Raw genomic sequence first — 25,827 nt, 5'->3', positions numbered from 1 at the left:
TATATGTGAAGGCGTTCTCGCGATATCGACCAAAATGTGGACCAGGTGATCCAGAAAATCATCTGTCGGGTACTGCTAATATATTTATATATGCAATACCACTAACAGTATTCCTGCCAAGATTCCAAGGGCTGTTGATTGCGCCTTGTAGAACTTTTTCATTTTCTTCTACTTAACATGGTAGGTGTCACACCCATTTTACAAAGTTTTTTCCAAAGTTATATTTTGCGTCAATAAACCAATCCAGTTACCATGTTTCATCCCTTTTTTCGTATTTGGTATAGAATTATGGCATTTTTTTCATTTTTCGTAATTTTCGATATCGATAAAGTGGGCGTGGTTATGGTCAGATTTCGCCCATTTTTTATACCAAGAAAAAGTGAGTTCAGGTAAGTACGTGGGCTAAGTTTAGTAAAGATATATCGGATTTTGCTGAAGTTATTGTGTTAACGGCCGAGCGGAAGGACAGACGGTGGACTGTGTATAAAAACTGGGCGTGGCTTCCACCGATTTCGCCCATTTTCACAGAGAACAGTTACCGTCATATAATCTATGCTCCTACCAAATTTGAGAAGGATTGGTAAATTTTTGTTCGACTTATGGCAATAAAAGTATTCTAGACAAACTAAATGAAAATGGGCGGAGCCACGCCCATTTTGAAATTTTCTTTTATTTTTGTATTTTGTTGCATCATATCATTACTGGAGTTGAATTTTGACTTAATTTACTTATATACAGTAAAGATATAAAATTTTTTGTTAAAATTTGAATTTTAAAAAATTTTTTTTAAAAAGTGGGCGTGTTCTTCATCCAATTTTGCTAATTTTTATTTAGCACATATAGAGTAATAGTAGTAACGTTCCTGCCAAATTTCATCATGATATCTTCAACGACTGCCAAATTACAGCTTGCAAAACTTTTAAATTACCTTCTTGTAAAAGTGGGCGGTGCCACGCCCATTGTTCAAAATCTTACTAATTTTCTATTCTGCGTCATAACTTCAACCCATCTACCAAGTTTCGTCGCTTTATCTGTCTTTTGTAATGAATTATCGCACTTTTTCGGTTTTTCGAAATTTTCGATATCGAAAAAGTGGGCGTGGTTATAGTCCGATATCGTTCATTTTAAATAGCGATCTGAGATGAGTACTCAGGAACCTACATACCAAATTTCATCAAGATACCTCAAAATTTACTCAAGTTATCGTGTTAACGGACGGACGGACGGACATGGCTCAATCAAATTTTTTTTCGATCCTGATTATTTTGATATATGGAAGTCTATATCTATCTCGATTCCTTTATATATGTACAACCAACCGTTATCCAATCAAAATTAATATACTCTGTGAGCTCTGCTCAACTGAGTATAAAAACTGGCGCAATCGGTATGAGGTGACATATGAGGAAGTGTGACCCGCTGCACTGACGTACACATGTAATAAATATATCTTTGTAAGACAGCAAAGCTTTGAGCACGAGTCAAGGCTTTTTCGGTAATTGTCACCACAAGCGCATGCAATAACAATAACAATAAAGCGTGAGCAGCAGCTGCAACAAAAACAAGCAGTGAAAGCGTTTTGACGGTGAAGGCGAGGTTTTTTTTAAGGTGTTTATTGTTTGTATTTTTTGCTGCCACACCGACTACAACAACAAGAACATCATAAAAAAAAGTTTGTTTGCTTGTAAGAACTTTTTAGTGCTAATTGCTTGTGATTTGCTGCTTAATTGTTGTTTAATTTACGTTTATGAATTTAATCCACATTTGGCAGTCATCAAAGCATATGAGCTAAGATCACAAGTTAGAGACCTTGAATTTTAGTAACAGATTGTGCACTGTCAGAATTTGCTTCTTAAATTAACGGTACCGTGGATGCAGCTACGAGGTGTTTTGAGTGAGTTTTCACTTACAATTTAGGAGAAATTATCAAAGGCGTTACGAAGCGTTCAAGAAAAGTTCGTCTTCAAGTAAGAAGCACCTCATGAAAAAAGCAGCTTGAATATTTACTGGTAGATAGCCGAAGAAGTTGAAGCTGTCGCTTATGCGAAGTTGATTCAGAAAACTATAACAATCGTTCCTTTGCTTGTTTACAGAATTAAGCCACAACTTCAAGAAAGTATGCGACACCCAGGTAGGATGAAAGCGATACAGGCATTAAATCGAGCTTGGGGGGCGAAAGTACCCGAAAGTCAATAAGCTCCGTAATCGAGCTGCAAGCGAGCCGAAGAATGGAGAAGATGAGCATAGAAAGGTACCAAGCAGAGAGACGAAGAGAGCCCACTTACAGTTATATGCAGTATAAAGACTTGTCCAGAGCTTAGAAGCCATAGTAAACCTAAAAGAACAGAAGAGTAAGCGATTGGCATGGACAAGTAATGCACATCGAAGAAAGTTCGTCTTCTTCTTCTTCAATTTGAGACTCTTCGAAGGTTTACGTGACGTTTTATCGATGTTGATGGCCCTTTGCTGGACGTTCCCAAAAACTAACACTATTAAGGCTAGCTCAACCATCTTAAGTACCCACCTTCCGTGAGAAACCTGAGGTATCCAGAGCCTCGCATCTTACCTTCTTGCTTAATGCGCCTAACCGTCTGAACGGTTTGCATTCAAAATAAACCAAATTCACCACGGATAGGTGAGGTTGAAAATTGAGTTGGATAAGCTGTAATTAGCGCTGGAAATCCCTCGAAGGTATTTGTTGTTGTAGCTATAAAAACACTACCGAAACCATGGAACTAGGGGGTGGGCGGTATGGTCTAGAGGGTTTAATGTTGTCATATTAATCATTTCCGAGATGGTCGGAGCATTGTTCCCGGAACGTACCGGATCTATATCCGGCAAAGGACCATCAACATCGATATCACTCCCCAAAACCTTCCAGGAGTGTCTTTATAGTGAATAAAACAGGAGAATGTAAGATGGCTGTTGCCACACATGCACGAGAACAATACACAAACAATCAATCGCCTTGGAACAACTTTTCTGAAGACAATGTACTGAGTTCCGAGATGAGATACAGGTATACCCAAAGCGGCCACACGACGACCACCATTCTTATTTTTTCACCAACTTGAATGTATCCACAGGAACGGAGTAGAAAATAAGGAAACTATCCTCTGCGCGGAGTGCGGATTGGAGGAGGAAAAGATCGTAAACATTTTGTGCTTTAGAAGCAAGTAGCCAAGAACTGAGTTATTTATCATATATGTACTTTATTAAATATTTCGTGCCACGGTTCTTGCAGGAAAGAGCTCTCTGTTTCACAGTAAGTACGGCATATTTTAAAGAGTAATTTTGAAACAAGTTTTTTTTTTTTGGTCTTTAATGAAAACGAATGGTGTTTGGGGATCGCTTGATAACCGAAGCCGGTGCCGGTGTACGGGTACAGGTTGAGGGGCTTAGCATACACCCTCTGTAAGATACACGTGTCCGAAGAGGCGGCAAAGATTCAAAGACCCAAAAGTAGCATAGGTTGGATCTAGGGGTTGGGAGGTCGGTATGGCCTATAAGGTTTCATGTGGTCATAATAAATCGGTCCCGAGATGGTCCGACTGGTACTTTAATGGTGCTAGTTAGCCGAACTTACCGGATCCGCATCCTTCAAGGGACCATCAACATCGACAACACAACAACAACAAAAACGCTGTAGTTGCGCAAGTGAAAAAGTTGTTTCACTTCAACGAAATTATTTAAAGCCTTGTTGTTGTTGTTGTTGTAGCGATAAGGACACTTCGCGAAAGCCTTGGGGAGTGTTATCGATGTTGATGGTCCTTTGCCGGATGCAGATCCGGTACGTTCCGGTACCAATCCCGACCATCTCGGGAACGATTTCGTATGACCACATGCGACCTTCTAGGCCATCGTGCCCTCCCACCCCTAAATCAATGAGGAGTTCGGGGTCGTCAGAGCCTCTGCTGTTAATGAAACGCCACGGGTAGGTGAGGTTGACAATTGGGTTGGGGAAGCTATATATTGCGCTGTTAACCCCATGAAAGGGATGCGCTACACAACCCCTTGAATCTATTTGGTATGTTAGTCGCCGCTTAAGACAGGCATACCTACCGCGGGTATATTCTAACCCCCTAACCCGAGGGGGTCTCTAAAACCTTTTTTTTTGCTAACATAGACCTAGATCAGTCCTGAGGGCTTTAAAGCTTTCGGGGGTTATGGTTGTTGGAGCAATTTTTTGTTCCCCTCTTCATAAATTTTGACGTTTTTGAGACAAATCGGTTTTCGCATTGTGCCATCTTCAGTGTAATTTTTTCACCTGTTGACGATATTACGCAGCACAAAGCCGAACGCCTTTGTGCAAAATTAGCCCAATTAAAATATTTTTGGTTCGCTCATATCACCCTGTAATGCAATGCAGTTCAAATCGCCTTTAAAATCAGAACTTATCTAGGTCTCTGTTAGCAATAAAATAACAAAGACGCTAAAAAATTAAATAAAAAAGTTTCAGCTTTTTTGTGTGTAAATAAACAATGTTTTTCTAAAATTTAATTTCTTATTAAAATTTTTATTTATATCCCCTGACTTTTTTGTTCAATAAGAATATGTCTTTTTGGAGTATTATCTCCAGTCTAGTATCTCTCTCACTCTCTTTCTCTCTCTGATAGCAAATTAACCTGCTCAGCTGTTGAGCGCTATCCATCAATGAATTTTTTACCACATTCTCGATTGCAACTAATTTTACTTCCTATGCAGTGAGAGTGCAGTCAGTTCAGGGTGGTGACGTACGCAAATGGTGCCTTCAAATCTGCGCTCAGTCTTAAGAGGGTGTTTAATGGCGTAATAGTAACCATGGTTTGGCTAACATGGGGTGTCATATAGCTTGTTTGCCAGTGTGTGTGGGAATTCCTGCTAAGTGCAACAACTACGCTCACTAAATGGCATACAACATTAGATACACTTGAGGTGGTCAATAGCGAGAACAAAAACAACAATAAAAACAAGCGTCACTCATTTGGCTTTGACGTAAAGCTACTTCATAGAAATGTCAATGCAACAGCGGTGACAAGACCAAGTACGAGGGCGCTCACAAGGAAGGGCGTATATTTGCAAGGGGCTAGTGAGGTCGTTGGCTCACGCTTGACTTTAGAATAGCATATACCTAAAAGGTGTTTTAAACGTTTTTCTGCCAGAAGTAATCTTACATGCTTTCTTAATAAGCGCGTAAGCGTTTAAGAGATTATGACCGTCCACAAAACTTCTTCAATGTGATTATTTAAATCGTTTTCCACCTGGTCCTTCAAGCGGAGTGTGTGCCGCCCTCTTCATCTACTTCCATAAGCACGTTCCGATAAGAATACTTTCGTAGCCGAAGCATAATCTTTCATTCGCATAACTTGACCTAGCCAGCGTAGCCGCTGTGTTTTAATTCGCTGGATAATGTTGATATCTGAGTAAAGCTCGTATAGCTCATCATAAAGTCGTCTTCTGTACACGTCGTCGCCAACGCATGGAGGTCTGTAAATCTTTGAGGGAAGTTTTCTCTCGAATACTCTCAGAACCAGGAGTCATCACAAAACTATATTTATCAAATAGATCTTAAATGTATCGGAAGTTGGGTTGGGGGAACGGTGATATCCAGTGAAAAGTTAATGTAGGTGTTCAACTCATTGGTTCTACCTTTTACCGTAAGTCGTATGGTTCAGTAAAACAATTACAGCTATATTTTGAGATGCAAGGTAGTACTTCTTTCCGATAGACTTGTTCAGCAAACTACAGAAAAGGTGTAAAGCACTGAGTGTAGTGCTTAGCGGAAGCGACTTCAAATATGGTAACGTCAGCCTTCTTCGGTTTTCTTTTAAGACAAAAAAATCTATCTGGGAATCACAAGCCTAAAGCACAGAGTTGATTGATGTATGCGAACTAAATGGCGAAGTGAACTGTAGTCTTTAGTCGAAGGATTTAGGCTGCTGAAGGTATAAGGCTGCTGACCCCGTTGACCGTCTTTCGGGTGGACATTCATGTCAATTTACTCTGGAAGTCAAACTGCAACCAAAGCCCTACGTGACAGGTAGAATTGGACGGAGGTAGCAATTGATTTCAGACATTGTCTTAACGAATTGCCTCACTTTACACCCCAGCAGAGATGTGGGTCCCAGGATATAGCTGTGTACATGGAAACTGTACTGTTGTACTGTCGATGAAATAGCAAGGCCAGTAATCAGGCCGTGTGGCTGCACTTCGCCTCAAGGCATATGCAAATATAGGCTCGTGGTTCATCTATAAGGCTAATGCAAGATTGACACTGCATAGTCCAAGTAGTCAATACTGAACTCAACTCCTTATTAACCTTAGTGCGCTGATTGAGATATTTTACGGACCAGTGTCATAGGGAAGTACACGCTGGCTGCATGGGAACTCCACCGAATTATACCCGTCGCAGCTTTAGGTTCGAGAAGGGGTTAGAAAGTGTGGAACGTCTCCCTTTTAAATGTCCAGCTCAGACCAAGCTACGTATTGAATAACTAAACAAGAAGTCCATAGACTGTTTGGATAAGCTAACCTCTGCTGCTCAAGAATAATCTGCTAGCTTATTTTAGTGGCATAACAATGGGACAGCCGGCCATAATGTGTCCCTTTCCCATGCGGTTAACGTTATAACAAGTTTCACTGTTAAGTACTGCTCACCGATTTACACTTACATAAACAAGACCAGGACATCTTAGAAGACCTACCTTAAATACATTTTCTATGTGCACTTGTGCTAAAGTTAAAAGATTGCTCCCAGCTCCAACACTTACTACGCTACGCCCCTTATGAATTGACTCGGGGAATCCTAGACGACAGCCAGGTATCCTTATAACCACTATACAAGCGCATGCGCGTGCAGAAAGAGAGAGAGAGAAAAGAGTGTAAGAATGCTAGCTATGCATGGTAAGCTCCTGTTGTGCAATGCGCGCTCATAACTAACATAATACACAATCCAGTTGCGCTGGGAGCATTGCGGCTCGTTGCGGCCAGTTGCAGTTACGCGTTGAGCTAAGCAAGACATTAGCACTACAAGTTCGGGAAAGTACAAAACATTAAATAATAAAAAACGGTGGAATGCTTGACTGATTATAACGGCAGAAGAGAGAGAGAGTACGCGCTTTGTGTGTGTGTGTGCGTGCACGCGCCTTTAAGTGTGTGTGTTTATGTAGAAGTGTTTGGGCTGCTGACAAGCTTTAGTGTAAGAAAAAGTACGAAGAAGAAGAGGCATATAGAGAAGAAAATTCTAATGAAGCAATGGAAAAAAATTAAAATTTCAAATTGAGATTTTTCTTTTCGCAAAAAATTCTGCTTAGTATTTTTAGTTGATAGTAAAAGCAATTACGCGAGTGCAAAGAAAACATAATTAAGTGTAAGCCGCTACATTTTAAAGTGGAAGAAGAGGAATAAAGAAAAAAATATATCCCTGAAATCATGCGACAACTTCCGGTGCACGCGGAGATGAGCGGTCTGCAAATGTGCAAAAAAAAAATTGCTGAAAATTATTGTATAATCAGCCGCCGCGAATGTTGAAAAATATGTAACACCCATATATAAATACATACAAATGTATAAGTACATAGTATATATGTAAAAGGCAAGCTTGGAGGCACATAAATGGTATGTGCGTTTAGGCAAATGAATGTGAGACCTCAGATCTTCATACATATCTGGCAGTCGTGTTTTAGTAAATTTGTTTGATGAACATTCTAGGGCTCCGCGAAGTGAAGTGAAAAAAGGATTTGTGCAAAATATTTATGTACGTAGAAAACTCGAAAATATGGAAAAATTCAAATAAAATCATGAAAAATTTAAATAAGTATTAACAGTGAATTCTCAGCTACCTGAGACGAAGGCTCGAGAAAGTCTTTTAGCAGGGGCAAAGGTTTAAATTTATTCAAAATAAAATTTGTAATCACACCTCGCAGCATATTTGCGGCCAACATAAGATTAGATACATATATAAAAAATTTTACAAATTATTTCTAATTTGCGCAAACATTTTTTCTGGTAGGGAATTTTGTTAGCAAACTTAACGTACTCGGCCAAAAAACGCTTCCAGCTGCCCATTACCGTAAATCCCATGCATTAACGCAGCTACATATAAACAGCAAAAGGCGCACACATACACAGCATATATATCGATTTTCAGCCAAACCAAGTCCAATGCAGACGTTCCAAACAAGCAACAACAATAGCAACAAGAGCCAACAACAGCAACTTGCAAACCAATACATACAACACAGCCTGCTTTTCACAAGTTGGAATTTTTTGTAGACAAATTAGCAAAAAAAGTCGTGGATAGAAAAACTTTTGAAGCTTGTTTTGGAAAACAGTTAATTTTTTGATAACCAAAAACGTAACTGTGACTATTACTGTAACTGTAACCTTAACTGTAGAAGTAACCATTGATATAACCATAGCCTGTTACCCCACCTATAACTGTAACCTTAAACTTTTACACTGTTGTCTTTTGAAAAGAAAAGAAACTAGTGGAAAGGGAAGGAACGGAAAGAAGAGGTAAGGACTGGAGAGGAAAGAAAAGGAAAGGAAAGGAAAGACTATGAGTCAAAGGGATTCAAGGGGTTGTGTAGCGCAACATATAGCTTCTCCAACTCAATTGTCAACCTCACCTTCGAGCGGCGAATCCCGTTTCACTAACAGATGAGGCTCTGCCGACCCCAAGCTCCTCATGGAAGTTGGGGGTGGGGAGGGAGGGATGGCCTGAAGGTTCAATGTGGCCATATAAATCGTTCCCGAGATGGTCGGGCCAGCACCTTAATGGTGCTGTGTTACCGGAGCGTATCGGATCTGTATCCGACAAAGGACCATCACATCGATAACACTCCCCAAAGCCTTCGGGGAGTAACCTAATCGCTACAACAACAACAACAACAACTATGAGTCAAAATTGAAGCCAAAACCGAAGCCGAAGCATGTTATATTGTTATAGAAATTTCAATGGTCTTTTTCTCGATGATTTATCGGTTTGTTATCGACGTGACATGAAGGCGTTTATAGTTTCTTATCGACGAGTTATCGTCTATAACAGTGCTATCGACGCAATATAGACGAATTATCGATTTGTTATCGGTTTGGTATCATATCATATCATAAATTATCGATTTGTTAACCAAAAGTTATAGATACTATCAAAACGTTACCGATATGTTAGCAAAAAGTTACTGATTTTGCATCGGGAAGTTTACGTAAAGTTATCGATATGTTATCAAAAAGCGATCGATTTGTTATGGACGTTTTACTTACGTGTTATCGAAAAGTAATCGATTTCACATCGGGTTGAACCAAATTGTTAACTGCAGATACCGGCAGATACCTATAAAACTTCAATTTTAAATCGATGTGAGATAACAAGTCGATAAGAAACTAATAAAAAGCCGATGAATCGGCAATAACGTTTAAAAACCGAAGATGCTCTGAATCAGAAAGTATTTCTATCGGCAGGGCAGAGTAGATAAAGAGTGAGGTTTCCACTGAGTTGGAAAAGGCAGGTAAAGTCCTTCACTTGATCCCATTTCGTGCTCCCGATATATGATAGGCTTCTGTTAGGGAGAACCAAGGCCAATTTGCGGAACTTGTTACGCACAACGCAGAATCGCCTAGGTGTTAAGCAGCAGTTAATGATGAGTGATGATTCTCAAGAAATCAATTGTTTTGAATCTGAAAGAATGCTGCTGGAGTTACTCTTCTTGGCCATATATATGAGTCAGTTAGGTAACGAACCGAACTAAAGGTGATATCACATATTGTTAAGTTTGTCTGTATAGATCTCAAGTTTTGAACATCAAAAAATCCCACGGCTAACATCATGACGCTATCGCCGCAGAAATCGGGATCTAAGATCTTAGTGAGCTTGGTTGAATTTCTCGTGGGGTTTCATATACAACAATCGAAACGTATAAAACTAAACACTCTAAAGAGATGGCGCTGCGCCAACATCAATAACAACAATAGCAAGTGTAGTAAACCTGGAACACATACAAATGCAGCAAACAGCAAACATACCGATAGCAACTTTTAAAAACATAAACACAAATCCTTACATATATGTATGTGGAGACAACCTGCAGAGAGCATACTCACTAATACACACAAGGGTATATATTTTTTATAGCAGCAACCTCGCATGCACTCTATTCTGGCACCATTCGTTGTTCTTGTATTCTTCACAAATACAGCGCATACAGTGTTGCATTTATCATAAGGCTAATTTTATTTGTGCAAACTCATTCACAGCAAAGTCATAAGTCAAATATGGTTTCACGTGGGTTTCGCAAAAGCAACCTGCTTCTATCATGATGGCTGAAAATATGTCATTGCTACAATAAATTCAAAGCAATTGGCAATATCGATTTTAAATAACATTTTATAATTAAATTTTCAACAATATTTAGTATTTATTCCGTCACTTCTAATTCTATTACTCACTTTGCTTAAGTCTTTTATCCTATTATTTTTGTTACAGTACACTTACAGACATTACACTCACGCTCCACCGCTTCATACATATCAAATGGGTATCGTAGCATACCTTCAGGCGCTATGTGACACATTGTTGTGTATATATTGGTTAAATACCGGTTTCCACCTGCATATTTCATTATTATCGGCTTTGCTAAAATTAGTCAAACAGCTGGTGCTCATTTTTGCCTACAGCAACTTACATTTCTCTTAATGGAATGATGTTTATTAGCAGTATGCTAATTATGGGGCTGGTATGGTTGATTCGATAACAGATTATATGAAGGAAAAAAAAACGGTATATACAAAAAAAAAACTTTAAAAAGGAGTGAATATCAAGTACACATAAACGATGTGTAAACACACAGATGTACTTCTAGAAAACTAATGTTTTGAAATTAGCTAAAGCTCGCCAAAACAGAGGTCAAATAGAAACAAAAAATTTGGTGGTATTTGAGAAGACCTTCGTTCGTTTCTTATCGGCAACAACCGATAACTCATAAGCTGCCTTTATATCGAAAGTGAAATGATCGTCGGTTTATCAGTTGAATAGTCATAGGGTTTTTACTGTCATCGGGAAACAGGGAATCCTTATAATGACCCTGACTAAGAGGTCTGGTTCACGGATGGATCGAAATTCGATGACGGAAGAGCAGGAGCTGGAATCTGTGGGCAAGAAATAGATACTAATGGGATGCTACCCTACCAAATTTCAGGCAGAAATCCATGCAGTAGCAGTTAGCGGTAGAGAATCTCTAATGAAAGGCTCTTCCTCGAAGAACATCTACATTATGTCGGACAGCAGGCGGCCTGCGTGCTCTGCAATCCTACGCCTTGGATCCGAAAACAAGGTTTTGTTAGGATGGGTTCCCGGACATCAGGGACATGAAGGTAATGAATTTGCAGACTACCTAGCAAATCAGGGTGTTACAGCAGCATTCTATGGCCCAGATCCCTTTTGTGGACTCACAAAAGCACACACCAGGGAAACCATAAGTAACTGGGAAACAAAACAATTCAGACGTCACTGGATTGACTGCCCAGGTCAAAGGCAGGCCAAACTGTTTATACTTCCGACAACGAAAGTATCAGTCAAACTCATTAATCTAAGCAAAGAGGACCTACGAACTCTCACTGAGTACTATACTGACACTGTGGTCTCCACGATACTCAAATCTGGCTAGGCAGAGACTCTCCCATCTAGGTGGTGTGACTCTTAATCCCGGTGTGATATGCAGCAAAAAGCCTGAAGTACGTAGATACATCAAAAGCCGCCACATACAAAATTAGGCTGAAGGGTCATGCACAATGGATCTACACAACGATCGCAGTGTTTTAAGGCTTAATAATAATAATAATAATAATAATAATAATAATAATAATAATAATAATAATAATATTAATAAATACTGTCATTGATTTTAGATTGAAGTTGTATCGGCATATGTTTCCTAACGAACGCATGAGCCGTCGATAACAAATCGATACTAAGTCGATAAGAAATTCATAGCACTTGGATTACAAATCGCTAAATTTTGAAGGTCATATCGATATTCTTTTATAACAAATCTATAATTTTGCGACAGGAAATTAATAACACGCTCATGACAAATTGACAACTTTCCGATAATGTATTGATAGCATTTTGATAAATAATCGATAAGTTTTCGAAAACAAATTGATGCCATGCTAATAAAAAATTGGCAGCACTCCGATAAAAAATCGAGAACCTTACGGAAAAAATCAATGACATGTTAATAACATTTTGATAAAGTATATCGTTAGCTTTGACTTAAGTATTCGACAACTTTTCAATATAAATCGATAACTCTTCGATGAAAATGCGATAACTGATCGATATAAATCGATAACTTATCGACGACAACCCGTCAACACTTTGATGATAGCAAATTGATTACATGCCGTTCGGTTTCGGTTTCGACTTACTACTTTTCCCATCCTCTCTTTTTCTTATTTCCTTTCTTTTCCCTGGAGTTCGTTTCGTTTCGTTTCCATTCCGTTTCATTTCCATCCTCTTCTTTCATTTCATTTCCATTTCCTTCCCCTCCTTTCCTTTGCATTATTTTCCTTTTCTTATTAGTTTTAGTGAGTTTTGCTCAAAACTATTCCCTTAGTCCTTCCAGTTTTTTTACCCCGGAAACTTGGCACTGTTACGGGCCAAATCTTCAGCAATCTTGTTTACAACTTGGACCCGGCGAATGTACGCAGTATTGGACTTCCACGTCGATGCCATTACGCTACTGATAATCCGGTACCCAAAAGTTTTGGGTGAAACGTTTGATAATGATCTGTACCTTGGCGAGCATGCAGCCGTAATTTTACCTAAAGTCCAGAGCCGTAACAAAATCCTGAAGTTCCTCGCTGGGAGCACATGCGACAAAGACAACGAAACGTCATGCTCAAAACTGCCAAGGGATGTCTTCTTATGGAACCAGAACCCCATTTACACAGCGAGGCGAGAACACTCCCAAAGGAATGCAACGAAACAATGAACAAACAGTTTATGTGAAAACCCAGAAACCTGGACATCTGGTTTAAGAGGCTCCACCTTCCAGGGATTTAAGGAGTCAACTTCATGAGAACTCAGCAGTTCGACTTAGCATAAGAAGGGTCTAAACACAGGTTTACGCCGCTAATTGTCCGGTGAGCCCCGTTCTAAATGCCAAATATCTGAAACTCACAGTTTAAGGAAAGCAATCTCCCCAAGGAGACGTACGCCACTATTACATAACTTCGATCTAAGTACTGTAATAGGTTAAGCTCTTACTTATCTAGAATGAACCCCGACTTACTTAATGTATGTCCTTCGTGTAACGTGTCCCCACATGACACCAACCATCTTTTCAATTGTAATGTAAATGAAACCAATGCATCTAACATCCATATCTCTTTGGCCCAACCTTGTTGAACATAAAAGATTTCTTGAAATCCCGTTAGAGGAATTTAATGGCAATATGTGAGTGATCTCATCTTTTGGACGTGGTAATGCTCTGCTATAGCAACAACAACAACTATATATTTCGTAACTTCCAAGTAGCCATTACATCCAATTTAAAAAGGTCACGAAGTCATTTGACCTTACGACTATTTAAAATGGGCCTTATGACCGCTGATCTTACGTCTAAAGGAGTCACAAAGTCAATTGACTTTATAGCCGATGACCTTATGCCACCCCACCAAAAATTTCGATTTATCTGAAAAACTCTTTTATTTTAACCACGCCCACTTTTTATATATATTGTGACGAATATTAGTGACACTAAGTGATCCTCACATCACTAATCTGATACTAAGTAAATAAAGCCACAACAACAATAAAGCAAGCTGCCACACTTGTATGTACGTAAACAAATTACACACTACACATATGTCCATACAAGCAGCGGAGAGAAACGCACAAACACATGCATATATCTGAGATACTCCCAAAAGTAGGCAATCATCGGTGAAAGTATCACTCACATATACACGCACATATGGCTATGCGAAAAGCTATAATTGTGCATCTGTAGTTAAAGCTGATGAGTTTATAGCTGGTAAACAAATAGTAAATTCTAGAAGATAGAAACGCCTAGACGTATGCGAACGAGACATCACAGTGTATAAAAGGAGTTAAAGCTGAGTAATCAGTAATTAGTTTGATTTAAGCACGCTATCTGTTGAGAAGTAGAAGTGTTATTTTGAAAGTAGTCTAAGAAAGACCATTTTGCATTATTGAATATTGGGGTTATTTATTCAACAGTTTAGTGATTCGAACGTTAGCAGAAGGTTGCAAATAAGCCGAATTGCACTAAATTCGTTACAATATGTATAACATTTTGAAAAACACAAAATACCTGATTATTTAGTAAATAATACACCTAGAGTGTTGAAATTTGATGTGTGGACTGATATTTTCTATTCTGCGTCATAAGGTCAACCCACCTACCAAGTTCCATCGCTTTGTCCGTCTTTGGTAATGAATTATCGCACTTTTGCGGTTTTTCGAAATTTTCGATATAGAAAAAGTGGGCGTGGATATAGTCTGATTTCGTTCATTTTAAATAGCGATCTGAGGTGAGTGCCCAGTAACCTACATAACAAATTTCATCAAGATACCTCAAAATTTACTGAAGCTATCGTGTTAATGGACGGACGGACGGACGGAAATGGCACAATGAAATTTGTTTCGGCACTGATGATTTTGATATATGGAAGTCTATATCTATCTCGCTTCCTTTATACCTGTACAACCAACCGTTATCCAATCAAAGTTAATATACTCTGTGTGCAAAGCACGCTGAGTATAAAAATAAACGATTGTGAGCACACAAAGAAATCTATTTGTACTATGACACTATTGTGAATATTTGATTAGAGCTCACACTGCATTACCGGCAGTTGCTAATATTCGCCAGATGGCAGTGCAAGCGCATGTAAGTTTTTATTGAACAGCTGATTTCTGTTGATATTTGATATGAGACTATTATATATATTGCGCAAGATGCGCACGGGTCCGTCTCGTGTTATTTAATAGCCACTTACTCTTTTGATAATACTTTTTGTGAAAAATGTGTTTCAGTAAGATTGGAGAAGTAATATATCTGAAATTAGCTGTACAACCCACGCTGAGTATATAATATCCGAACTTAGCCACCCATACCTGTTAAAATCTGCTTTAATATTTGCAATGCAATATGATATTATAAATAGAATAAAATTCACATTTGATCCCGGTGCACACAATATATTATACGCAGCAATCTATTTGCAGAGAACAGCTCTGCAATTTATCGCCTGCATATTATTTCTGAAGAAAAATTGATCTCGAAATGCATAGAGCAAACAAATATTCCCACATCTACCTACATACCTTCATACATAAATGCAAGAGCTCATATTTCACTTACACCTCGCACAGATACACGATATTTAATTTGATTTAGTTCTGTTTAAAATGAGCTGCTCATAACTGGTACATTAAAGAAAAGCAACACACCGTGGTGTGATGGTAGCGTGCTCCGCCTATCACACCGTATTCCCTGGGTTCAACTCCCGGGCAAAGCAACATCAAAATTTTAGAAATAAGATTTTTCAATTAGAAGAAAATTTTTCTAAGCGGGGTCACCCCTCGGCAGTGTCTGGCAAGCGCTCCGATTGTATTTCTGCCATGAAAAGCTCTCAGTGAAAACTCATCTGCCTTGCAGATGCCGTTCGGAGTCGGCATAAAAACATGTAGGTCCCGTCCGGCCAATTTGTAGGGAAAAATCAAGAGGAGCACGACGCAAATTGGAAGAGAAGCTCGGCCTTAGATCTCTTCGGAGGTTATCGCGCCTTACATTTATTTTTTTTTAACACATACATATGTTCGTAGGCGTGAGAGGTAAGCTAGAATGAATGTTGTAAAAATAAAAAAACAACAAGATATGAATTATATTTGTCTGCTTGCTCTTTATTGCACTCGCGTATGAATACTATTTGGCTAGCATTTCAAGGTGAACAAGCGCGCGCGCTCTAGCGCTTTGTTTAAGCGATAGTTGCGTATAAAGTGTTGGATAAAAAGGGGTCGAAAGAGGTTTGACGCAACTTATGAACCAAGTAAACAAATATGCCTGTGGGTGAGTGTAACTCAAAGAAGGATATGAAAGCATGCTCTCTAACAAACAACCCTAAGCCAAAGAAATGTGTAGCGTGCATGTATGAGAGGAAACAACTTTGTTTATGCAAGTGTGTACGTATGTAGGTGTGTGTTGTGTGTTGATTGAGCGCAAAATGAAATCACCCACTGGGTGTGTTTGTTTCCTTTATTAGCTACGCTCCCACTGTGCTGGCTATTCTGTAGCTACAGCTACAGCTGTGCAAAACAAAATTCTGGTTGAGCGTTTGTATGTATGCTTATATATATGTGTGTGGGTGTGAATTGCAAAAAAGTGACACCCACGCGCATGCGTTTGCATTGCACTTTTACGTACAAACATTTGTGCAATACAAAAATTCCACATTTCTGCATTGTGGTGAATTTCCTGCTTTGGTTCTTTTTTAATTTTCTTTTGTATTCTTTTTTATTGTTTGCCGCTTGCATGACAAAGTAATGGACTATCAAATTGTATGAATGCAAAAACACGGCCACATGTCCACATTCACGTCCATTCTAACATTCATGTGCAAGTCAACGTCATCGTCCAGATATCGAATATCATTTTACTATTTTTGTTGTTGTTGTTTTTATTATTGCCGTCAGTGGCATAATTGACTTGCGTTTAAGAATGAAACATTCAACAACATTCCGTAACGTGATTTGAATGCAATGTTTGGTTGTTTATTTTCAAGCAAATTTGTATACCCAGTTGCGAAAGTTGCGGGCACAATCAATCGAAACGTTCAAGGGTTTAAAAAGGTCATATGTTCTAGGAATAGCGGAGATTGCTCAGAAAATGCCAATTTATGGTTGCTCAACGACTAACTTTGACGACATGTCTTCTGAAGAGTCGATGATACTAACGTCGTATCTCACTTGTTCTTAAAAAATGAGGGCAGTCTAAAGTTACAAGATGGCTATTTGTATTTGATTATATTATTTTAGTTGTTCTTGCAATAATTGTTCTTGTTATTGTAATAGCAAAATTTAGCTTCCACGATGTAATACCTCCCAATGGCTTGAGGCTAATTGGCTTAGAGCAGAAAGATACACCAAACTACTTGGCTGCCTCCTGATCGAAAAACACGAAACCAAATTTATCGACGACAGCCATATTTTCAATGTCCTGGATGTGAGCACTCTACGAGATTCAAATAAGGACTCGAACCACTACCTTGTGCCAGCCGAGATTCGTGCACTTTTCTGTGCAGCAAAGAAAGTCCCCACAGTGACACAATGAAATTTTGCCGCCGAAAGCTGCTTATGAAGAAGTGAGCCCAAGAAACTTCCAGTCTGGTCTCGCACCTGCTCCCCCCAATCAATCTTCAATTTAACGATGTATGCCGAGCAGTGGGAGTATATTTAACTCTCAGTGCATACTGCGACTGCTGACAAAATATGTAAGTTTCGTTGAAATAAGTATGGTGTGATGAAATTTGGGTCGCGCTGCCTCGAATAGAAGAATGCTACCTACAGGGCCATGCTTGGAGCGTTATCGTGACGCGAGGAATGAAGAGAAAGACCTATTTAAAAGAAAAAAAAAACGTGAGACCGAACGGCGTGAGTACATGGACTTTCAGGTGCTGGCTGATAGTAATAATGCCCGAAAATTCTACAAGCATCCAACGGATGTTGGAAGATTTTAAGATCAAGACTGATTTCTGCAGGAATTATACCAGCGAGGTGGTTACTGACGTACAGAGTATGCGAAAGTTGTGGTGAGAGCACTTCTCCTCATTGCTAGCTAGGTAGGGAGAAAACGAACTCAATACCCAATCGCCCGAGGATAGAAAACACGTTCTACCACCCGAATTTGACGAAGTGAGACTGACTGTGTTCTTGTTTAAGAATAAATAAGCGCTGGATAACGTGGGTCTAACCCCCGAGCTGTTGAAATACGGAGGCGAAAAGTAAGTAAAGAGCACGCATTACCACATTTGCAAATATGTTCAGATGAGCCCATGCCTCCAGATTGGAATTGAAGTGTGCTCTGGGCAATCCACAAGAGAGGCGAACCCGCAAAATGCGCATATTACGACGCAATCAGACTGCTTGATATAGCGTATACGGTTCTATTTGGCCTACTGTACGAAAAACTGAAAGCCAAAGTCAACGAACTCTTTCGATATTATTAGTGCGGCTCCTGGACAAGATTCACGATTAGAGAATCGACACACACCATCTTTTCGTTGATTTCAAAGCAGCCTTTGACAGCGCGAAAAGAAGCTGATTGTATGCTGCTATGCCTGAATTTAAGTTCCCTGTAAAGTTAATAAGGCCCTGCTAAATAGCGTTGAGCAACACCACCACCTCTGTAAGAATTTGAGAAGGACCTCTCCGAGCCATTCAAAACCAAACGAGTCTTCAGACAAGGCGACTCCCTTTCGTGCGATTTATTTATTCTAGCGCTTTAGAGGATAATTCTAGAAGCAGAACTAAACCGTGATAGTACAATCTATATGTGTGACCCGGCCAATGAAAAGGTGGCTTATGACTAAAAAAATTTCCACTTTTTTTCTGGTTTCGATAGTTTTTTTATCTTTAACAGCTGTTTGTCGCAATTTCTTTTTTGAGTCATAAGCCACCTTTTCATAGGCCGGGTCACATATATTATATTAAAATCAAATTCTGTGTGTGTGTGTGTGTGTTCGCTATGGAAACGCATTTCCCACACCTCAATCATCACCAAATTTTGGCTATAAGTTCCTTCGATCACCACAACGGTTTTAGGCTAAAAATAATTTCGATATATAAAAGGAGCGTGGCACCTCCCATACAAATGGAATCTTTGGTACTGCATAACTCTGAAGGTATACATGCCAGAACATTGAAATTCAGTAAGGAGTTATATGAGGTCAATCCCTAACACCACCAGAAAAATGTGGAATTGAGAAAAAGGGGGCGTGGCACCTCCCATACAAAAGGAATATATCATACTGCATATCTCTGGATGTAGTAATGGTAGGATAATGAAAATTGGCAAGGAGCTATATGACGTTAAGTCCTAACACCTCCAGTAAAATGTGGAAATGGGAAAAAGGGGCGTGACACCATCCCTGCAAATGGGATTTTAAACACCTAAAGTTTGACTGCATTGTTGAGTTTGGCTGTTATTCATTTTGGGCGTTTAGTAATGTGCCGCCGTTAAAAAAATTGTTTAGCTTCAATCTATTTACATCTTTTATAAAAGTCAAATTCTGTGTGTGTTGCCTACGGAAACGTATTTCCCACACTTCGATCATCACCAAATTTTGGCTATATGTTCCTTTGATCAAGACGAAGGTTTTTCACATTTCAGAATTAAGAATTTTAAATAAAATTTTTTTTTTGGCTATGCGAACGAGCAATCTTTGCACCCAAAAATGATCATGTTAACAAAATCAATGATCGCATTCAAAAACAAGTTGAAGTGACGAAATATAAATAGATTGGCACAGCTACAGATGAAGATCAAATTGTGAAGTATCCAGTTGAATTTCTAAACTCTTTAGAACCTCCTGATATGCCTGCGGATATATTGACTTTGATAATTGGCTCACCAATCATGCTTCTTCGGAAATTAGACCCACCAAAATTGTGCAATGGAACCAGACTTTGCGTTAAGAAATTATTGCCGAATCTAATCGAAGCAACAATCATCAGCGGTAAAAGCGAAGGCGAAGATGTGCTCATACCACGGATCCTAATGATTCCTACAGATTTGCCATTAAATTTTAAGGGCTTACAGTTTCCTGTACGCCTTGCTTTTGCAATTACAATCAACAAAGCACAAGGACAATCGCTTACTGTTGCAGGATTAAATTTAGAGAGTCCGTGCTTTTCCCATGGCCGGCTATGTTTTAAACGAAAATTTCACCAACTATGCGTACAAAATTCAATTCAATTTACAGAACAATAAACTAAATTATCAAAAAACAAAACAGAAAAAATAACGCAACATTCATTCGATCACGGGCGTTACAACGTACGCCGGGTAAAGCTAGTCTATTATAAGAGCGTACAGTTCCTGGCGTATGTTGATTATTTGATATTGTGACGAATATTAGTAACACTAAGTGATACTCACTGGCGGCCACCGTGGTGTGATGGTAGCGTGCTCCGCCTACCACACCCTATGCCCTGGGTTCGCACCCCGGGCAAAGCAACATCAAAATTTTAGAAATAAGGTTTTTCAATTAGAAGAAAAATTTTCTAAGCGGGGTCGCCCCTCGGCAGTGTTTGGCAAGCGCTCCGGGTGTATTTCTGCCATGAAAAGTTCTCAGTGAAAACTCATCTGCCTTGCAGATGTCGTTCGCAGTCGGCATAAAACATGTAGGTCCCGTCTGGCCAATTTGTAGGGAAAAGCAAGAGGAGCACGACGCAAATTGGAAGAGAAGCTCGGCCTTAGATCCCTTCGGAGGTTATCGCGCCTTATATTTATTTATTTTTGTTTATTTACTTTATTAAGTGATATTCACATCTCTAAGCCGATACTAAGCAGTGACTTGTATGCACATCAACAAATCAATCATTATGTCTACCCATATGTCCATACAAGAAGCTGGGAGCAACGCTCAAATACATGCATATATCCGAGATACTCCCAAAAGTAGGCAAAATTTTTTGCAAGTATCACTCACGTATACACGCGCATATGAGAGGTTATAGACGTGCATCTGTAGTTATAGCTGATAAATTAGTAATAGATTCTAGAAATAGAAACGCCTAGTAGTATGCGAGGGACACAGGACAGAGTTCAAAAGAGCGCCAGCTGAGAAATCAGATTCAGTTTGATTTAAGCACGCTATCTGTCGAGCAATAGAAGTGTTATTGTACTTCGATAAAGGCCAGTTTGCATTATTGAACAGTGGAGTTATTTATTCAACAGTTTCGTGATTCGAACGTTAGTAGAAGGTTGCAAATAAGAGGATTTGCAGTAAATTCGTTACAATATCATTGGCCTTAATAAACGCGCCGTAAGTTCTGACTTCTCTGAATTAGATAAGGAGACAAAAAAGTGGGTATTGCGGCAAATAAGGATCAGGCGAAAAACTTGCTGTCATCCAAAAAAGAATCTGATGAATTCGCGCTTTGGCAGCCACTCTATGTTGACGGATATAAATAAGAGACTGCGAAGGACAGAGAACATGCATCAATACCGAAAATAATTTCAGCTTAAAAATCGAACGAAGAATTCCTCTTACAACTAGTGCTTCTTTGAGTTGAAAAGTAAAGTCCTCCTCGACATACAAAACGCACGCTCTACAAGTTTCTCCTCATTTAGTCCTGTTATATAGCTCAGAATCATACACGGTGTCGATAAAAGTTGAGATGTTTCCTGGCATTCGATAGAAATGTTTCTTCGGAGGTGTATGCCGAAGGCGTGTAGCGAAGGATGTATGATAATAAGCTGTATGAGTGACTTATCTTGTTTGGTTCTATGAGCTTAACGCAGATATGAAACTATTACATCGTATAAAAGCCCAAAGGCTTCGGTGGTTAGGTCATAATATGCGAATGGACGAAGTAAGCTCTTTAGGAAGCAGAGGAAGGCCTAACCTTTCACTCAGTTAGCATAGGCAGGGGGAGGAAAACTTGACCTCCTTTGGAGCTTTCAATTAGCACCCGATTTTGCGAAATCGGCATTGCTTGCATGACTTGCTACTAAAGGGCCAAAATCGCTTAGACAAGTAATACATTTCGGGAAAAAACTTTTGATGTCCTCCAAGCTACTGCTACCCATTTAAGCATCCACAGTTTTTTAAGATCGACACCAGTGTATTTAGACTTCGATGGCTCTCGAGCTTATACTTCCTTACTCGCTTTTCGTTTGCACCACATTTTGCTGTCTTGCTATGCGCGCACAACTTACAAATTTCCATCTCCGCTGCGTTGTTTTGCGTAGAACGTTACGACTTCTCTACGCTCGCATTATCCTCAAGCGCTGACGTGTGAGTTTAGCTGTGACCACCACCTGTCACCTCGTACACTTCTTGTTCACCTTCATTTAGTTGTTTTGCATTCATGCATACGCTACGTTTTTTGTTGTTGGTAGTTTGCATAGCACTTTTGATGTTCCAGTTTGTTGCACTTTGATGTCTATGCTCTGCGCTGTATTTGACGTTTATCGTTTGTTGTTATTGCTGAGCGTTTTTTTCTACAATGAATGATTGTGTCTGGAGCAGTTGTGCTATTGGGAATTTCAAATGATAACTTGCATGCCATTTAACATAACTACATAGTTTGAATCCGACAATAAATGAGTAAAAAAATTATACATATATCAGTACATATGTATGTTCACATAAATATATGTAAATTTATATAAGGTTAGGTTAGGTTGAACTGGGAGCACCTCACATAAACTTAATGAGTCTGTAGTGTTATCAGAAGTTTGTTTAACGACTTTCTAGAACCTATGCCACTTCCTGCTTCTAGATCTGACAGCTATATCACTCCTAATAGCTTCAGTATCTGGCAAGCGCAGAGCATCAGCAAAAAGCATGCTCGATCGTTTCCTTCTCCAACGCACACTTCCTACATCTGTTATCACTGACCAAGCCTAATTTAAAGTCATTGGACGCCAGAAAGCAATGCTTAGTCAGAATACCCGTCATTAGTCTACAATCCTCTCTTTTCAATGATAGAAGCAAGTTTGTTAGTCTAAGGTTGTAAGACCCACACATCGTCTTCGACAATTTACAGCCCCGCGCTTTGGTCCACTTCTTTACCGCTTTGTTGAACTATCGATCTCTCTTAAGCTCGCCCAACCTAGTAAGGAGGTCGACGGAACAAATTTTGAGGGATGTAACTTTTTTATAAATTTTTTATTTTTTTTCATCTGCTTTCTCATTCACATTTATTCCCATATGACTTGGGACCCTATATATATGTATGCTTTTCCCTATCCTAATTCCTTTCAGGGATTGCTTACACTTTTAGATGCTGTGCTATGCGAGTTTCGAGATTATTGCCTTAAGTGCTGCTTGGCTGTCAATATAAAAGTCGACGGGCCTGCATCTTAAACTTCTTCCAGTGCTTCTACTACTTTGGTTAAGGCTACTACTTTCGCCTGAAAAAATGCTACAGTGATCAGGGAGCTTGAATGACCTGTTTATTTCTGGATCAACACAGTATACCGCAGATTGTACTCAATTGAAACGATAGGTATACACGTGCATCGCCGCATCCGCCATTTTAACACCCTTGTGCCAACCATCCCCCATATTGTGGCCCTAGGAGCTTCTGCGAGTCGATACGCAATCAGGTTGTCTGTTCGTCCTGTAATTGATGACCCTATACTACTATGACCGTATGATCTGCCCTCAAGTGCTCGGGGCAACTGAGTCTCGTTGCAGTTGCTAACGCTATGTTCTTTGCTAATAGGTCTACAGGTGAGATGTGCAGAATGTCATACAGTGTACCCATCGGGGTAGTTTTCAGGGTTCTCCTAATGCTTAGGATTTATAGCCTGCATAAATAAATAAAAAATGTAAGGCGCAATAACCTCCGAAGAGATTTAAGGCTGAGCTTCTCTTATAACTTGCGTCGTGCTCCTTTTAATTTTTCCTACAAATTGGCGGGGCGGGACCTACTTGTTTTATGACGACTCTCAACGGCATCTGTAAGACAGATGAGTTTCATAATATACTCTGAGGGGCGACCCCGCTTAGACAAATTTTATTCTAATTGAAAACCTTGTTTCTAAAATTTTGATGTTGCTTTGCCCGGGCCGTGAACCCAGGATCTTTGGTGTGGTAGGTGGAGCACGCTATCACCACATCACGGCGGCCGCCTGCATATCTCCTCCAATTTTGTGAGGTAGGTTGTGGCTGTCCACCAAACGAAGACTCCATGGTAGAGGATAAGCTTAACAATCGCTGTAAGAACCCAATGAAAGAGAAAGAAAGGGCGATAAACCGCACGTAAGACTATGTGTTGGCTGTAAACCCCACATTACATGTAGTTTGGAGCATCCGTGCACTCCCATTAAGAGACATTGCTGAAAGCTCCGTTAATGTCTAAGAAGATTGTTAAGGCATACTCTCTATATTTGAGGCTTTCCCTATGTTTATTCACACCCTATGACTTGACTTTGGTGTACGCATGTTGTGTTGTGGAGAGCAGTTTTCTATCCACTTTGAACTATATGTACACATCTATCAGCCTCTCAATGGTTTGAGCAGAATAGATGTTAAGCTAACGGGACTGAAGTCTTTGGGGTACATATGACCGATTTGCTCCTCCTTTGGTAGGAAAGCAACACGAGCTGTTTTCCAAGAGTCCGGAATATGATTCAGTCTTATGCATTCAATAGAATGCACGAAATTTCCGAAGGGACTCATTTACAGTAAAGTTTTTTGGAGAGCTAATCCTAATATTGGGCACCACCCTAATACTTGCTACAAAAAATTTTTGAGAAATATGCAAATAAATATTCATGCATTCAAGCACGCAAGTGACTTACTATAAAAACGTATGGTAGTCATAAACGAGCCAAGCAGATCAAATCAGTCGTATGCAACTTAACCCTTAAATGCATAGCGTACCATATAAGGTACGCCCTTTTACTTCATCATATCTCCTTCAAATTAACATGTACTGCATTTTTATTTAGTCTAGATTGGAATTAAAAAATCTAGCTTTTTTGTAAATATTATAACAGCCTTCAGAAATTTATAGTTAGTTGTCGGTGAGCAGATGTGGCAAAGGGACGTGAATTTTGCAATAAAATCAAAGTGGGAATTTTATACCTCAATAAAATATATATTGTGTTATGTAGTGTTAAATAAATATACCAGGTAAGTACATTAGTGTCTATTATTAGCGAATTAAAATGAAATGTAATGAAATGAAACGGTATTTATAGTTTATTGGCTTTTTTTAAGTATGTACCATATATGGTACTTCATGCATATAAGCCAAATAAAAAATTGCACTTTGTACGTCCTTTTATTTCAGTCATGAATGAATATATAATTGGAGGAAAGAGGTATAATGCAGATGAAGAGGCAAATATGCTATGTGATGCTTTCGAAGATCAGGTATGATCAGATATACCCAAAAACGGAAATGTGTCTTTTGATGAATATGAGCCCGAAGATGCATTCGATGATCTAATGGATGAAACACCAGGACCAAAACGAATTAGAAATCAAGCCGAAACCGACTATGAATTGTTGGAAGAAGATTCGATTAGTGACTCATTAAAAAAAATGAACAATGACGATGTGAACGTCATTTTATGAACCAATATCTCCCCAACAAACCCAAGAAATGGGGGTTCAAGCTCTTTGCCCTTTGTGACGTATCTGCTTTTATATACAAGTTCGAAATTTACACCGGCGAAACTTATTGTTTACTATCTGGAGAACCAGATTTGAAGGCCTCGGCTAATATTGTTGTGCGCATGACTCGTGGGGTTCCACATTTCCAAATTTATATTATTTACATGGATAATTATTATACCTCCATACCGTTATTGATTTATTTACGAACCCAAGGTATACACAGTATTGGGACTATCAACCGAAATAGGATCAAAAATTGCAAACTTCCAGAGACAAAGAATATGATGAAAATGAATCGAGGAGTATCAGCAGAGTTCTTAAACACAATACATTGTATACTAATAATATCTATATCAGGGAAGGATAATCGGGTAGTTAACCTTGTTTCCACTTTCGTTGTGATGAAATTGGTGTTAAGTCCACATACTGATAATGTTGTAGATCAAACTATAATAGTGGTAG

General features: G+C 39.2%; 1 protein-coding gene and 1 long non-coding RNA gene across 7 annotated transcripts in view; one reads left to right on the top strand and one right to left on the bottom strand.

Annotated features, from left to right (window-relative positions):
- LOC137252482 (uncharacterized) overlaps positions 1 to 25,827 on the bottom strand; it is a 613,814-nt gene that overhangs the window by 132,460 nt on the left and 455,527 nt on the right. The window lies entirely within an intron of this gene.
- Positions 6,987 to 25,827, top strand: part of sff (sugar-free frosting) — a 122,571-nt gene continuing 103,730 nt past the window's right edge. Inside the window, exons 1-2 of one of the 6 annotated variants that reach the window (XM_067788246.1) lie at positions 6,987 to 7,089; positions 7,690 to 7,735. The gene's annotated coding sequence lies outside the window, so the exon portion shown is untranslated. Of the gene's footprint in view, positions 7,736 to 25,827 lie in introns of all 6 variants that reach the window. The other 5 variants (XM_067788244.1, XM_067788243.1, XM_067788245.1 and 2 more) reach the window with 5 other exon arrangements.

The sequence above is a fragment of the Eurosta solidaginis genome, chromosome 5 (assembly GCF_040869045.1).
Source record: "Eurosta solidaginis isolate ZX-2024a chromosome 5, ASM4086904v1, whole genome shotgun sequence".
NCBI classification, from domain to species: domain Eukaryota; kingdom Metazoa; phylum Arthropoda; class Insecta; order Diptera; family Tephritidae; genus Eurosta; species Eurosta solidaginis.
The sequence above is the reverse complement of the archived record's forward strand: the minus strand, read 5'-3'. Positions and strand labels throughout refer to the sequence as shown.